This window comes from Notechis scutatus, chromosome 4 (assembly GCF_049901735.1).
Source record: "Notechis scutatus isolate UNSWTSFEM ecotype Mainland chromosome 4, rNotScu1.2, whole genome shotgun sequence".
NCBI lineage: Eukaryota > Metazoa > Chordata > Lepidosauria > Squamata > Elapidae > Notechis > Notechis scutatus.
In genome coordinates, this window is record NC_142012.1 from 88,153,863 (window position 1) to 88,169,949 (window position 16,087).

General features: G+C 37.4%; 1 protein-coding gene across 2 annotated transcripts in view; it reads left to right on the forward strand.

Annotated features, from left to right (window-relative positions):
* TET1 (tet methylcytosine dioxygenase 1) overlaps positions 1–16,087 on the forward strand; it is a 79,638-nt gene that overhangs the window by 21,638 nt on the left and 41,913 nt on the right. The window lies entirely within an intron of this gene.

Genomic DNA, 16,087 nt, shown 5'->3' on the forward strand with positions numbered 1-16,087 from the left:
TAAATGAGTGCTGAACTGAAAATGTTTCAAATATTGTGGAGTCATAGAACTAGCAAGTGGGAAAAACCCCAGGACATGTTCCATGTTCTTTGCATGCACGTAATTGACCTCTATAAATGGCTACCTTGTTCTCTTTCAGTGATTCAGGGAATTCCTGCACACGTGCTGAGGAAATCCCTGTTTACGATGGGGAATCCCCACCCCATAATAGAGAATTTGGGCCCCTCCCATGCTGCGTGCTATTCTAGCCTTACAGAATTCTAACTCTTGGCCAGGGTGTTTCGTGTAGCGCTTTGACGGTAAAAATGTATCGCACCCAATTGTTGGTATGTTTTCTTATTGGGATGTTTGCCTGGGTCTCTAACGTCATGGTATGGATTGCTTGGAAGCGTGCGTTAAGTTTAAGGCTTTAAATCCTAATGACTATTAAAGTAGTTGTTTTTTTTTTAGTAATGATACTTTGTTAAAGTGATGGAATACAGTAGTAGTTATGAGTATTTTTTTGCCCTTGCCACTTGCAAATCATTGTTTAAAAATTGTGAAAATAATTCATTGGGCAAAATAGATAATACAGATATAAAGCAGATATTCTTTAAAAATTTAAGATAATGCCTTTGCATTCACTAAAATCTCCAGATACGGCTGCAATTTATGCAGACTTATTTAGGCATAACATATAATAAGTGCACTGGGGCTTATAAGTAAATATGTATTAGACTGTATTGTTAATTAGTGAAATTTTCAGAGTTCCATTTTCAATGTGAATTGGGAAATACTGCATCTAAATTTCTAACATGTTGTAGCTTTTACTGTGTTCTTTTCTGAATTTGATCAATTTACCTGTTCTTTTAGAGCTGTGATTTTTGATTGATTTATTTAATGAACCAAACAACAAACAACAATTTAAGGAAGAAAACAATAGATTCCTTGTTCTCATTCAACAGTTTGCTTTGCTACCAAGAAAGAGCAAACTAAATAGTAATTAAGTGAATTAACTTTCCTTTATCCTGGCGAGACAACATTTGGAATAATGTATCTGGTTCTGAACACCAAAAGGGATGGAGAGAAGTGAGTGAATTCACAGGAGGAGTTCCAAGGTGGTGAGATTATTGGTAGCCCAGCCTTACGAGAAATTATTAAATGACCTGGGTATTCTTATTTATAAGATTTTTAATCCTGTCCTGATTTTCTTCTTTCGCCTCCTGTTTTCCCCATAACAACTCTGTGAGATGGGTTAGCCTGAGAAAGAATGAATTGCCCAAAGTCGCTCACTTGGCTTTCATGCCTAAGGTGGGGAATGAGCTCCTGATCGCTAAGTCTGCGCCTTAAACGCTACACCAAACTGACTCTCTAGATAGCCTGCAGGAGAGAAGCTGGATGGGGGGCTATGTAGCGTAGTCACTGGATATCTGAAAAGTTCTCATGTAGAAGGGGAAGGAGATATTCCCTGTCCCTTGAGGGAGCAGGACCAGGACCAGTGGGTTAAACGTTGCAAGAGTTTCCTGAATGTACAGTATAAGCTTTCAATCAGTGGAACAGACAATGCAGGAGGTTGGACTAGATGACCCCTGATGTTCATGAGATTGTAAGAAAACAGAGCTCATCCCTATAGCCCTGTTGATATGAATTCTGCTACCTTAGCAGTGTACTACTTATTGTTTGCATGGATCAAACTTAGTAAAATTGCTGCCCTTAATATGAAGGCAGTGATGTTCAGCTGTTGCTGCTACTCTTAACTGGGAGTAGTAATTCCAGAGTCTTGTGGAGTTGGATGGTCTTCTAACCCAATGAATAAATTAATCCCATGCTCCTTAAGAAGGAGTTCCTGCTTCTGGTTCCCATGCTTTTGTTTCCTGTATCTGCTTGCTAGTGTAATATTGCATTGTTTGCAATATTTGATCTCAAGTTGTGGGATTGGTGGGCTGATGAGCCTTGTACGACATTATTAGTGACTGAGGCTTTGTACATGACAACCATTATGAATAATTAGACAAATTAATCTCTTTGGTTTCCTGGTTACATAGTAATTGGAGCCGTGAGCACATTGCTGAACATAATATTTTGCAGTGACTCCACTTTGCTTGTTGACTCCATTCCATTTAGAATAAGTGCTTGCAACTACTGGAAAAGCAGGTATTCAAACACAGGTCATGATCTACTCATTGCAGCTTCTTCAGTAGAAATGTCAATCTGATGGAATGTCTTCTGTTAGTTGACATTCCCCTGATAATAAGTAGGGTGTCTTAAAATTAAATTTTGGTCATGTGGTTAAGACACCAGGCTAGAAATTGTGAGACCATGAGTTCCAGTCCCACCTAAGCCATGAAAGCCAGCTGGTTGACCTTGGGCCAGTCATTCTCTCTCAGCCCAACTCGCCTCACAGGGTTGTTGTTGAGGGAGAATAGGAAGAAGAAGGTGTTTTGGGTGTGTTTGTTGCCTTAAATTATTTGTAAAAACAACGAAGGCAGAATACAGGCAAACAAACAAATAATAGGATAAATGGATGAACGCACAATTGATATTGTTAGATTAGTCTTATTATGCATAGAGGCTGCAATCCAGTGTTCTTGCAGTAGCCAGGTGGAAAGAAATGTTAATAATTGGGCAATAATTGAGTTGAACCCTAACCTTAGCACAAGGCCTGAGTTCTTAGAATGCATTCTAGAATATGAACATAAGCAAATGTCTGGTAATTTCTATTTAGCCAAGCTGGTGGAAAAAAGCACTAATTCTGTTCTCCAGGAACTCCAGAAATTGAATCTAGCTGTAAACTCCCTTCTAAATAGCTTCATTGTGTGATGGATGATCTGTATTAAGAAAGAGATAGGGGAATTTTGACCCAGTTGTCATCTTTGATTTCTTAAATGGTTTTTTATTCTATTGATTGTAGTATTTTTTTAGATGCTTGACGAAAATAGACACGGCACTGCTTTTAGTGTTGCTTTTTTATTCATTTGAATAATGGAAAGTTTTGCTTGGCCCTTTGGGAATTATTCTGTAAGGGGCATTATTATTTAGGAATTGAGAAGAATCATGCATGGATTTTGTGCTAAGTGCCATTAGTATTCTGATAGTACCCAACCTTAAAATGTAATAGTTTAGGTGGTGAATAAGTACTTTTGTAAGATGTCACATCCCTGGATTGGTTGCACTGATAGTTTCCAGGAATAGTTCAAGTCTTCACTTCTTATGATGTGGGAAGACTTCTGTAATTTGGGCCTTGTTTTGCAAGAATGTCTACATCTGTGTGATCTGTCTTAACATTTAGATGTTCAGTGGAGTACCACACATCTGCTTAACAGCAGCAGCTAAAATCTATTTTTTAGATTTTGGTGGAATTTGGTGCTGGAATTTGAAGCTAGCACTCAACTGGCTTTAAACTTTCTGTTTTAAAAAGTTCTTATGAAGTTTTTTTTAAAAAAAATAGTTTTGTAACTTAGATTTTGGTAATTTACTATTCATATTCATATTGTATATGAATATCTGTTAACTATCTAAAAGCACTAATAGCAATAGCAGCAAATAAAATTTAAAAAGCATTTATTTGTTGAAGGTTATTGAAGTAATACTTAAGTTTACATGATATAAAGTACTTTTATAGGATGCAGTAATTTTGAATTTGTAAGCAGGGTGAGTTTTATTTAAATAACCTACATTCTTATTTGCATTGTGATGTAAATCAGTAACTAAGAAAACCTAATATGTCATAATTCCTAATAAATGCAGTCTTGCTGCCTAATGTAACTAATGTAGCTATTCCTATGTACTGAGATGGATAAAGCTTTTATAATAAGAAGTTGATACCACATATAATACTTACTTAATAAGTTTATTTCAGGTTAATTTTCATTTAATATTGAACCATGATCATAGCAGGTGTTTCCTTATCTTATTGATGAGCATAGTAATATCATTAAATTACGGTGTGTTTTATGGAGTCTACTTTTTAGATCAGCAATACAGTAATACAGTATCTTCAAAGCCTCAGGACCATATTCTTTATTTTTGATTGACTTTTTATTCCTCTTGCATTTGTATCCATTTTTGCCTTGATAATGCCACCACCTCAAATTCTCTGTTCAATAATCCTAATGAGAGCTCAGTTACCCCTTTGGTTAATCTCTCCTACCTCCATATTAATAAGAAGCAAGTTGTTTGTGATATAAGGCTTTTACCGTAGTAATTTTAATTTAATTTCCAAGAAAGTAGCTATGTTGATCTATTGCAGGAAAAACAAAATGTATCTAATGAAATGAGCTGCAATCTACAAATGTTTTATGTTATAATAAGATAAGAAGAACTGAAGTTATCAGAACAAAGTTAAACAAACAACTGGGCAGATATGAACTGGTTAGATATGAACTTTCAGGGCATTGAAAAGTATGGCTAAAATTCATTTTTTTGAAAAAGGTGAGAAAAAGCTCTAGGATTTCAACCATAGGTTAGTCAGTAGGTCTGTCTCTCTGTGATGACCCGGGGCATGGCACAAAGGCAAAACAGTCAGATAATCAGTAGGAGTCCCTTTATTAGCTCCAACTTTGCCCTCAATGTCCTGGTTACCTTCTGGCTGGAGAAGAACTCTCCCAGGAACAGCCTTTGGTTGCAGAGAATCAAGTCCAAAACGTGGTCAACAAAAACTGTAAATATAAGTCCAATCAAGGCAAAATGAGGTAATTAGTCCAGTAGGGCAGGAGCAAGAATTCTAGACGTGAAGGCACGGCAGTAACTCAATACAGTTGGGAAGACGGAACACAGATAACTAAAGTCAACACAAGATAAACTCAAGTTTGTTCCCAGCAGCTGCTGCACTCAGCATGAATTTCTTTTAAACTCTCATTCCCAGGTGTGGCTAATGAAGGGAATCAAGGCCCTTTCCTCCCCCATAAGCCCCGCAACCCACATTGCTCTCTTCTCCATTCCTCCCTGCGTGCCCTAGGATGAAGAGGGGGTGGGCCTGGGTCTTCCTCTGAACTCCCTCTCCCTTGTTCTACCTCTTCCCTACTCTGCCCAGCCGGACTTTGCCCTTCCCCAATTTCCTCCACAGCCAACAGAGCCACACTCCCACTCCCTGTCAGCTGTTCTTCTTCCTCCTTGGATTCAGATTCTGATGGGCATGACATTCTCTTCCCCTTTTCATTCACACCCAAACACTCACACACTGAGATACCAGCACACATATCTTGAATCCTGCCAACTGATATTCTTTGGGTGACTTCTTTCACGTCTGCAATAAAAGCCAGCCATGATGTGTTCTTGAAGTCTTCAGTCAGCTGCCTAAGTGATTGATTCAGTTTCTGGACTAAGAACTTCATTACTGTGACTTTGTGAAGTCCTGCAATCTATGGTACTTATCTTACATAAAGTAAACTGTATAGCTGTGCTCTGACTTGAAGAGTAAATGACCACAGATTCCCTAGCAACTGCTTTGTCAGGGCATTGAGTCACCAGTGCCTTGCTTCAGTAGTAGAAATTAGCGGTGAGCCAGTTGGACCAGTTAACAAAGATAATAAACTTGATTGTCCAGCAGTTGGGACAGAATCTGCTACAAGTATTAGCCTCTTGTGTTATCGTGATCCAAGATTCAGCAGTAGTTGCCACTATATCAGCAATTGTTCTGTACCAAGCACTGGCATCGGAATTTGACAGCTACATCCATTTTTAGTACTTTTGAGAGCTAACCTCAACCAATTCATCCAACTTTTAATAATCCCTTCATCCAACTGATAGGGAGAACTAGGAAGATGGAGGGACTAAGCTCCGAGGGGAAATCAGAGCAGACAGTTTCAATAACAAAGTAAGATGTCAATCACTTCCTGTTGAAAAATGGCTGGCTTCTGTACAATGAAGTACATAGGTGGGAAAACAACGTAAGATTAGAACTATGTAGCTATTATTTGTTGGTGTTCTCTGTGTGTGTCTGTCTCTTTCTCCCTCTCAAATTTTAATTGGTAGTTCTTCATTTTCCACTTGAATGACAGTCTTTCAGCTCTTTGATAAATAACACTAACTTATAAAAAAAAACATGTACTTCACTCTCTGCCCACAAGCCTTGAAGCTGGAGTAGTGATCTGAATGAACCCGTACATGAAGTGCTCTGTGCAAAAACATCCTTTTGACTTCAAATGCTAGCACAGGCTGTGGAAGGAGCTTAACTGCACTGTTAAGTGAAACATGGGACAGAGTACTTTGACAGGGCTTCCCTTATCTTCTCTTTCCCCAGCATCACAGCCACTGTGCCTATCTATGTTCTTCCTTCTGTGAGAGAAAAAACTCCTCAGTGACCACAACAGCCAGCCAGCCAGCTGAGTTCTGGAGGATCTAAACTGACAAATTACCTTCTCTGTGACTGGTGTGGCGTTACATTAAAGTTGATGTCAAGGCCCATGTTTCTTCCCTGTGCTAGACTTGTCCCCGTGCCAGGCTTCTCGGTGTGAAGCTGGCTGGTCTGTTTCATCCTCACAGGGTCCTTGGGACAGTTTCATTGGACTTTGTTATGTGTTAAGAATAAAGCCTAGATGCTGTGCTGGTGGTAGTTGATTTTCTTTAAGATGATTTTATGCCCCCTTCCCCCAATCTATTAAATGAATGCAGAGTGTACGTTCAGTTTTCTATTACATATTCTTTGAATACCACTGCCCTTGTTCCACCCCAGGAATGTAATTTGAACTTCTCATGCAGGAAGAACAGATTGGAATATTTGGTTTGTTGGAAGAGCAACCTGGCCACCATTATAAATTACCTGCCTTGCTAGTTGGCAATACCTAGCCAATCTTAACTGATCTAAAAAGCTAAGTAAACTTGCATTTTGTCAATCCTTGGATAGGGCACAAGGAAATCCCAGGAATGTAAATTAAATTAGGAAGTTGAAAAGGCATCCCAGAAAATTAATAAATGGCAAACTATTTTCTTCCCCTGCCAAGAGAACGGTATGAATTAGTCACCTCAAACTGACCTTTACTTGAATGTGTCTTTTCTTTCATAAAAATTGCAAGAATAATCTCAAAAATGTTTAAAATGAAACAGTTTTGACCAAAGGAAGATAGTATCAATATGGCTTTGCCCCCTGGTGGACAAATGAAATGTAATTTCTTTGGTTTGCCTTTCCAAGAGGAGACTTTAAAACTGTAGATAGAGAAATGTCAACAGATGTGTGCCAGATTTCTTTGTTCAAAAATCTCTGAGCTGGTTGAGTAATAGAAATTCCTACAAATCTTAAGCTTAACAAGAGAACTATTTCAAATGAATTAATTGGCTGCCAGTTTGTTTCCGGGTCCAATTCTAGGTGCTGCTTGTCACCTTCAAAGCCATACATGGCCTGGGACCAGGTTATTTGAAGGACTTAAGCTTAGAGGCAGGGAATGTTACACGTCCCCTCTCTTAAAGAGGTCCATCTAGCAGGACCAAGAAGTGCCTTCTCTATGGTGGCTCCCTCCCCGTGGAAGCATCATCCCCATGGAGATAAGATTGGTCTCCACTTTGATACTCTCTGACAAGGCCCTGAAGACATAGCTTTGCCAACTGGCTTGGAGACCCAGAGTGGGATGGAACTCATCAAATGGCTCATTTGATTGTCACCAGGGAGATGGGGGTGAGAGGGTTATTGTTTTTTATTGTTTTTATCCTTGTAAAGCAACCTGGAGTCACTGAAAGTGAGTTGGACGGCCATATAAATTTTCTTAAATGAAAAATAGGAATAAATTAGCCTTCATTGAAATTTGTTAGGATGAGCAAAAATGCTTTAACTTGTCCAGGTCTTATGATTGGATATACAGCTTTAGAAATGCAAGAACCCAATTCTCTCTCTCTTTTTTTTAATGAAATTTTTATTGAAAATAAACATTTAAAAAGTCTTGAACATGGTGGACTTTCTTTGACTTACATATCAATGTTTACATTATTATACTAGAAAGAATCATTAAACGATATATGCATTTATATACATATATATTTTTACATTTGGTCTTTGTGTCATTTTATATCTTAATCATTATACTTCATGTTCAGTTACATCTTTAAATTCTAATTTACATTTTATAGACTTCCTTTCATATAGAAATTGTTCCATACTTTATAGTATTCTGATACATCTTATTCTTTCAATTCCAATGTTAGACTGTCTAGTTCAGTGCATTGAAAAATCTTATCTATTATTGCATCGTCATTTGGAATATCTTTTGACTTCCAAGTTTGGGCAAGCAATAGTCTTGCTGCTGTAATAACATGATTAATTAGGTAAGTATCTACTTTGCTAAAATTCTACAAGAATCCAATTCTCAATGTACTTGTAACATTTATCCAAATGTTTATTATTTTAAAAATGCTTCTCATTGTGATTGATTTGCATTAGGTTTTCAGGACTTCTTCAACACAATATCTACCATACCTAATTTTCATGTCTTGCCAGAAATATATTTTATATTTCAGATCATGTTTCCAAAAAACATTAAAATCATAGTTTATGTTGAATATACTTACTCTATGATGTTGTCATCTATTAATGGTGTGTTTCTACCAAATTTATTTTTGATATGAAGATATTACAGGCATCCAGTGAAGACTGTAAAAGCAGAAGTAATTTAAACATACCTGAAGGGCAGTGTCTTTTTATTTACCGTATTTGCCGGCGTATAAGACGACTTTTTGCCCGAAAAACATGCCTCCAAGTGGGGGTCGTCTTATGCGCCGGTATATCCACTGCCGGCTTTGGATGCTTGTTGGACGCAGCGAAGGCGCCTCTAGCTTCCTGGATCCCCTGCGTCGCTTCCGCTTCATCCCGCCGCCTCGCTCCGCCCGAGGCTGCAGCCTTCCCGCTCTTCCCACGGACCCTGGCACTCTGCCCTGCCGCTGCAGCCCCGGGATTTCTGGAGGGCGTTTCCGGTGGTGGTGGGGGTCGTCTTATACGCCGGGTCGTCTTATACGCCGGCAAATCACGGTATCTCTGTTTCTTATCCAATAGCATTAAAAAAAACCATTCAGTTTATGTTTATAAAGCCTTTTATTTATGTTGGAGAATTTTCAATCAGGATAATGTAGTGATGTACATTCAAAAATAATTGTGCTTTGATTGCATGGTGCATAGAGTCTTCAATTTGTACACGAGAGGGAGGGAGAAAGCAAGTGAGAGAGCGCTGGAAACATTCTGTGTATACATCAAGATGCATTTTTGACTGGAACATCAAATTCTCAGAATTTCTCAGGAAGATAAAAATACAACTTATATAAAGAGTAAATATAAGTAATATATATAGTACTTAGAAAATATAAATAGGCATGAAAAAACAGTGAGTCCCCCCCCCCAATCATGCAACATTGAAAGGCCTGGAATGTTTTTCCCCTGTGAGTGTTCTCTCTCCCCAGGCATTGACATCTCAGTTCAAGAACAGAATAAATTTGTATGTTCTCTGAAGCTATATATGTGTCATTTTAAGGGTTTTTTTTAACGTATAAAAGGCATAATTTTAAAAATCTGTGTAGATATAATGGACACAGAAAAGGAAATGTGGACTAATAAAAGCAGTAAGTTTAGTAGTAGAATTTATATGATCAAGAGATTATCTTGAGTAGAACTATGAGTCAAATAAATTATTATTTGTATGAATATAGAAAGGTTCCCCAAGAGTTTGCAGTTATGCCCCTAAATATCTAAATGATGGTTAAGTTTTTCTAAGAGTTTTGAATGGATTAAAAGTTTGAAACGAAAGGGCGGTTATCCTGACATTAGGATCAGAATGTAAGATGGTCAGTCAAAGTGATTTTTTTTGGCTATCTGTTAGTATATTATCATATTTATTTACTTCAGTCTGTTTTTGTTTTGTTCTTTTCAATTTTGCTGGTCTTTGACCAAATATATAATATGATTGATTGATCGATCGATTGATTGATTGACTGATTGAAACTAATATGAGCTCTTATTTTACTCAATTTCTTCTGCCACTTTTGTAATGAAAAGTAGTTGTTCAGATGAATTTAAAATGTGAAGAGGCATAGGTTTGCATCTCTCTCCAACATTTTAAAATTGTACTTTTTGTGTGTGCAATTAATTTTTTATATATTAATTTTGGGCCCAGTGTTTTTAAGTGAAACTTATGGAGCGGGTCAGATGGAAATATAAAAAAAAATAGGACTGTTTCAGATGAACTTGGACTTGTATCCTAAAATTAACCTTTCTTTCTAGAATACATGGTTATCTTCTGCACCAGGCAACCAGTGCAGGAAGCAGAACAACTGCTTGACAAATATTTAATTATAAAACAATATAAAATGGGACTATAATTGCAATAAAAAGAAAGCTTGGTGAAGATTATGGCAAAAGATATCTAAATGGTCAAATATGCATCTTTAAATCCTGCAGAATTAATTAATAGGCCTGTATTATAAAATATATGGAGCATTATACAGCTTCTGCAGTTAGATGTCACATCATCCACCACTCTGAAGATCATCAGTAGGTGTTGTAAATTGGTAATAAACTTTCTAGTTAATGACTACCACCTTAACTATAATTGTTTGAATTGCTTTTCTCTTGCATAATGTGACTGTTTTGTGTGCCCACGTGCTGGAGAGAGAGTTTCCCCACATTCAAGGAATTCATCAGACTTGTATAAAACAGCTAATGAAATGCAGAAATCAAATTACAGGGCTACATAGAGAAGATTTGTTCTTAAAAGTATATTTCTTGGAACAAACTGGAAAGCAAGTGGTTGAGAATATGATAAAATGAATGAATCAATATTACCCTCAATCTTTCTATTGTTGTTATTTAAAAAAAAATGGGTTGCAAAGCTTAACTGTAGAGATAAAGAAGACCATAAAGAAAACATATAGTTTACTTTTCATAGTATAGTGTTAAATTAATCTTGCAGCTTACACAGCAATATGTCCAGAAAAAGAAAATAGGAAAAAAAGGTCAGACAAAAAAGCAAGATAAAGATGCAGAAAGAAGGGAAAGAAGAAAAGCAGGGCTTTCAGCATGCTTTGACACAGATATAGATAAAAAAATATGTTAAACGTAACAATAGCCTATGTTACTTTTACAAACCCATGTATTTCTAATCCTCAAATCACCAAATCAAAATTTCATTTCTCTCAATTTCTCACAAAAATCAAAGAATAGTTTCCAAGTAGAATTAAAATTAGCCAAAATTTTATTTTTAATCAAAGCTGTCAATTTTGTCATTTCCATCATTCCCATCAGTTTAATCATCCATTTTCCCATTGTAGGTACAGGTGGTTCTCGACTTATGACCAAAATTGAACCCCAAATTTCTATTGCTAAATGAGACAGTTGTTAAGTGGGTTTTGCCTCATTTTATAGCCTTTCTGGCCACAGGTTGTGAAGTGAATCTCCCACAGTTGTTACAGTTAGTAGCACAATTGTTAGGTGAATTAGATGAATGACTTCCCCAATGACTTTTGAGCAGATAGCAAAAGATGATTACATTACTGCAACCTTCATAAATGTGAGTAATTTGCCATGCATCTGAATGTTAATCATGACCATAGGGATGCTGCAGCAGTTGTAACTGTAAAAAACAGATATAAGTCACTTTTCCAGTGCCATTGTAATTTTGAATGGTTACTAAACAAACTGTTGTAAATCAAGAATTGCCTGTACTTGTAAATCCTATCTTTACACATATAAAAGTCCTGCTGTTGTTATCATATATAAAGTTCCATAAGTTCTCTCAATTTGCTTGTCCTTTAACCCCAAAAGAAAAACCTCTAGTTTCAATTGTAATTTTTTCAAATCAAAATACATATTTGGTCCCAGCGTTTTCTAGCTTTGTTACATGTCCACCAAAAATGAAAAAATATACCTTCAGATTAGTTACATTTCCAACAAATATTTGAAATTTCCATTTTTGACAGCACCTGATGTCAGATATCAGCGATACATAATTTTATTAAAGTAATTTTTAAGATTAAAGTTCAAAGTAAATGTCAATCCTTCCATATGCTTTCCCATTGATCTAACAATATGTTATATCCAAAATAATATTCTTATCTTATACACTTTAACTTATTCACCCTGTTTCCATTTTCAGTAAAAATGTATATATAGATCTTGGCAATAATATGAGCATCATTTGTACACAATTCCACACCATATTTTTACCAATTTCAAAATCATAGTTCTTGTTCTCTTGTTTTTAACTTAAATTCTCCAGAGAAAGACAGTACATCCATATAAATTAACCAATTTTGTTTAAGTATCCTCTTCTAAAAATGCTTCCTGAGGTGATAACAATAAAAGTATATTAGGGAAAAACCCTTGTTTTATATCTTAAGTATAATCACATATAATAAAATGATTTTTTTAAATCTACATTCTTAACTTTTTCATTCCACAGATAACATTGCTATCCAAATTTTAAGCATGTCCTTCCAATTCTAATGACCCCCTATTTTTCAAAGTCAGTCATTCTTTCATCTACACTAAACAACAATCTGCCAAGTACAATTTCAAATATGGTAATCCTGCCTTCTTTATTTAGCATCTTGCAATAATTTATATTTAATTCTCCATTTCTTTCTTTGCCAAACAAATTTGAGGAAAAAAAATCCTGCATGCCCTATTTTGAGGTCCATAAATACAAGCAATATACGAGCAAAAGCCAGAACTGTTTAAAGAAATGCTGGGATATTCTGACTCTAATTTTCTTCTTGTATTAATGGTATTTTAAAGTATGGGATATGCCTATATAAGCAGAATGAGAACAATTTAATAATATACTAATCATATTGAAGACATACTATTTGTGAAATTTAATTTGTGGAAAAGAAAGTACTGGCAAGGGCAAAAATACAACATAGATAAGATTTTTTTTTTCATCCTTGCATTTTCCAACAAGTACAGAATTCACTTTTTTCAGATCAGTTGACTATTGTTGCATTGGTTGTAACAGCAGGCTTGTTGCCCAAGCCCATATTATGGGTTGAAAGAGAATTTTGCGCTTGCTTGCTTACACTCGCGTGCTGGCATACCAGCATCCAGAAGGCAATGTATGCTGGCCCCTTCATGTGTGTGCAACCTCCCCTCGTGCGCTGTGCGTCTGTGGATGTGCACACACCTCCCTCATGCACCGCACATCTTTCTGCATGCATGCGTGATTCCCCCTCGTCTTTGCGCATGCGTGCATGAGAGGATATTGCGGGCCTCATGTCTGCACATGTGTGCACGATTCCCTCCTCGTGCACAGCATGTCCCTGCGCATGCACACACGTCTCCCATGCACGCCCCCTCTTCCCCCCTGCATATGTGCGCCAGATACCCGACATGCGCAGTGGGGCTCTTCCTGGTGACCTCTCACGTGCCAGAAGAAATGGCTCTGCATGCCACTTCCGGCACGCGTGGCATAGGTTCACCAACCCGGGTCTCCTGCTTGGCCTGGGCGTTGGACTAGATGACCTTATAAGATCCCTTCCAACTCTGTTGTTGTGTTCTGTTCTGAAATAAACATTCTTCAAGATCATGAGAAGGGTTGATGATAAGACCAGGGGTGGGTTTTGCATCCAGGAGTGGACAGAAAGCTAGCTTAGGGTTTTAAAGGGATGTTTGATAAGAAGGGGACCAAGATGACAACTGAAGAAGAGAGAAGTTTACAGAAGTCCGTGTTAGAAATGATATGTTTGTGGGCCAGAGCTTTAACTGTGGGACCTAATAATGTTTTAAAAGGGGAAGTAGGTTTACTTTTCTATGTATAGTTAGTCATCGATTTACAGCTGCTTGCTTAGCGACCATTCAAAGTTACAACGGAATCTCCCTGGGGGTACTTACAAAATGGATTCAAAGTTCTGATGGTGTTCATGGTCATGTGACCACACTTTGGGCACACAGCAGCCAGGCTGCATTTACAGCCATTTGTCACATCCTGCAGTCACATGAACACTTTTTACAACAGTTTTACTGGGGGGGAAAATGGGAAATTTTCATATAAGTAATCCTATTCCAGTAAAAATAAATGTCCACTGCAGGTGCTTCCTGCAAAATTCCAGGCATAACATAATTTTGCATTCACTTCTATCTACTGTATTTTTCAGAGTATAAGACACTTCGAAGTATAAGAAGCACCTAGCTTTTGAGGAGGAAAACAAGAAAAAAAAGATCTGCCTCTGCCTCCGAACAGTTTGCCTCTTTGTAGCCAACAGCAAACAGCCTGTTTCAGTTTTGCAACAGCCTGATTAGCACATGATTGTTGGTTGGATCTGCCTCCTGGATGATCAGCTGTTTCAGGCTGCAGGGATGGCCCTAGCCTGTTGCCGCCTCCATACGCCCCATTTTTGGTCTCCGCATCCCGTTTTCAGCCTCCCCACGCCCTGTTTTCAGCCCATTCCGTCCGGCAGGGATCGGAATGGGTGGCAAATGGCTGAAAATGGGGCCAGCGGAGCCGGCAATACGCAATGGCAATCCCTGCAGCCTGAAACAACTGATCCGTCTGGGAGACACAATTGACCATCAGCTGCTTATGCTACTCAGGCTGTGCTGAAGCTGAAACAGGCTGTTTGCTGCAAGGAGGCAAATTGCTGGGAGGCAGAGGCCAAAGGTGGGGGGGGCGGCACTTCAGCAACATTCATTGTATAAGATGCACAGACTTTCCACCCACTTTTGTGGGTGGAAAAAGTGTACCTTATACTCCAAAAAATACAGTAGTTCTACCTGGATTGAGAAAGTTAGCTTTCTAGTTTAGACTTCATCTCTCTCTTTTTTTAAAAAAAATAGATTTTTATTATATTTTCCACAAATACAAATCTCATACAGTTTTGGCAATGGTTCGGCATCGACAAATATACATTTTATATATCTTAACATATACATTTTATTTCTATAAATCCACAGTATCTATTGTGTCTGTCTATAGTTACATTTACCTTATATACCCTGTAGTCTATATATCTAGCCTATTATTCTCTTAAGGTCTCTGGACTTTATGGACTTCACTTCTCCTATGATAGCTGTTACAGAATTTAGGTACAGTTTCTGATGAAAAGTTCTCATCTATCTTTTAATTACCATTAATATCACTGGCGGGTGTAATAAATAATTTGAAAGGTATTTGGAGAGTTTTTAAAAAACTATATCTGTGTTAAACCTCCACCTTTTCTATTGCCTTCTGTGAATGGACAATACATGTTCATTTGGAAATTCAGGAAGATACTTATCTGCTGAAGAAAGTAGACATAATTAAAAGCTGTTAAGCATACAAACATTTGTATATTGAAAGTAGACACAATTAAAAGCTGTTAAGCATACAAACATTTGCATATTGAAAGTTGTTAATCATCAAAGTGAGATTGAGTTGTACATGTTGTACATGAAGCTTTCTCGCTAGCTGTTCTAAATTCATCTGTCTAAATGTGTTGACCAACCTGTTTGAGAATTATTAAATGCATCACATGTAGAGGACAACACTAATATGGCCATCAATGCTTTTTATAATACAGACCAGGCAGCTGTTGCATATAAAATGAATACTCATAATTTTTACCTGACTACTGTCGTATAGCCTTCTCTGTTTTATGCATTGGGCCAATTTTCACGGAATAAGAAACCAGGATTGTTGTAGAATTATGGTTTGTTTGGTTTTTTTTGTCTTCTTTCTTGCAAATCTTGTTTCACTTGCAGAAGCTGTTCAGGTTAGACCTGAGACAATATCAACTTTCGAACTGAATGACTCCATTAACAGTATTGTTGATATGCTCAGACAGAAGTTACTAGAAATTGAAGTCAACCACTAGACTATAGACTGAAAGGGTACTTTAATGGGGCCAAATATGTAGTCTTTTTTGAGAGAACTGGTATAGTTTCAGTGATTATTAACCTGAGTTGCATTAGGAATTGGAGCTGAATCTAGGGCCATCTGCACAATAGTTTTGACCCCTGACTATCCTGCTATATACACATGTTGGGGTTTTTGGTGGTCTTGTTGGCTTTCATTCATAGAGTTGGCATGTTGCAACTCAAACTAGCCTCAGAAGTTTCAGTTACTTTTACTCTGATGGCACTCAGACCCAAAGTGCTTACAAAATAACTAACTCTTCATAATCTGCAGAATTTAATTCATAGAACTGTCATAGAACTGTCTCACAG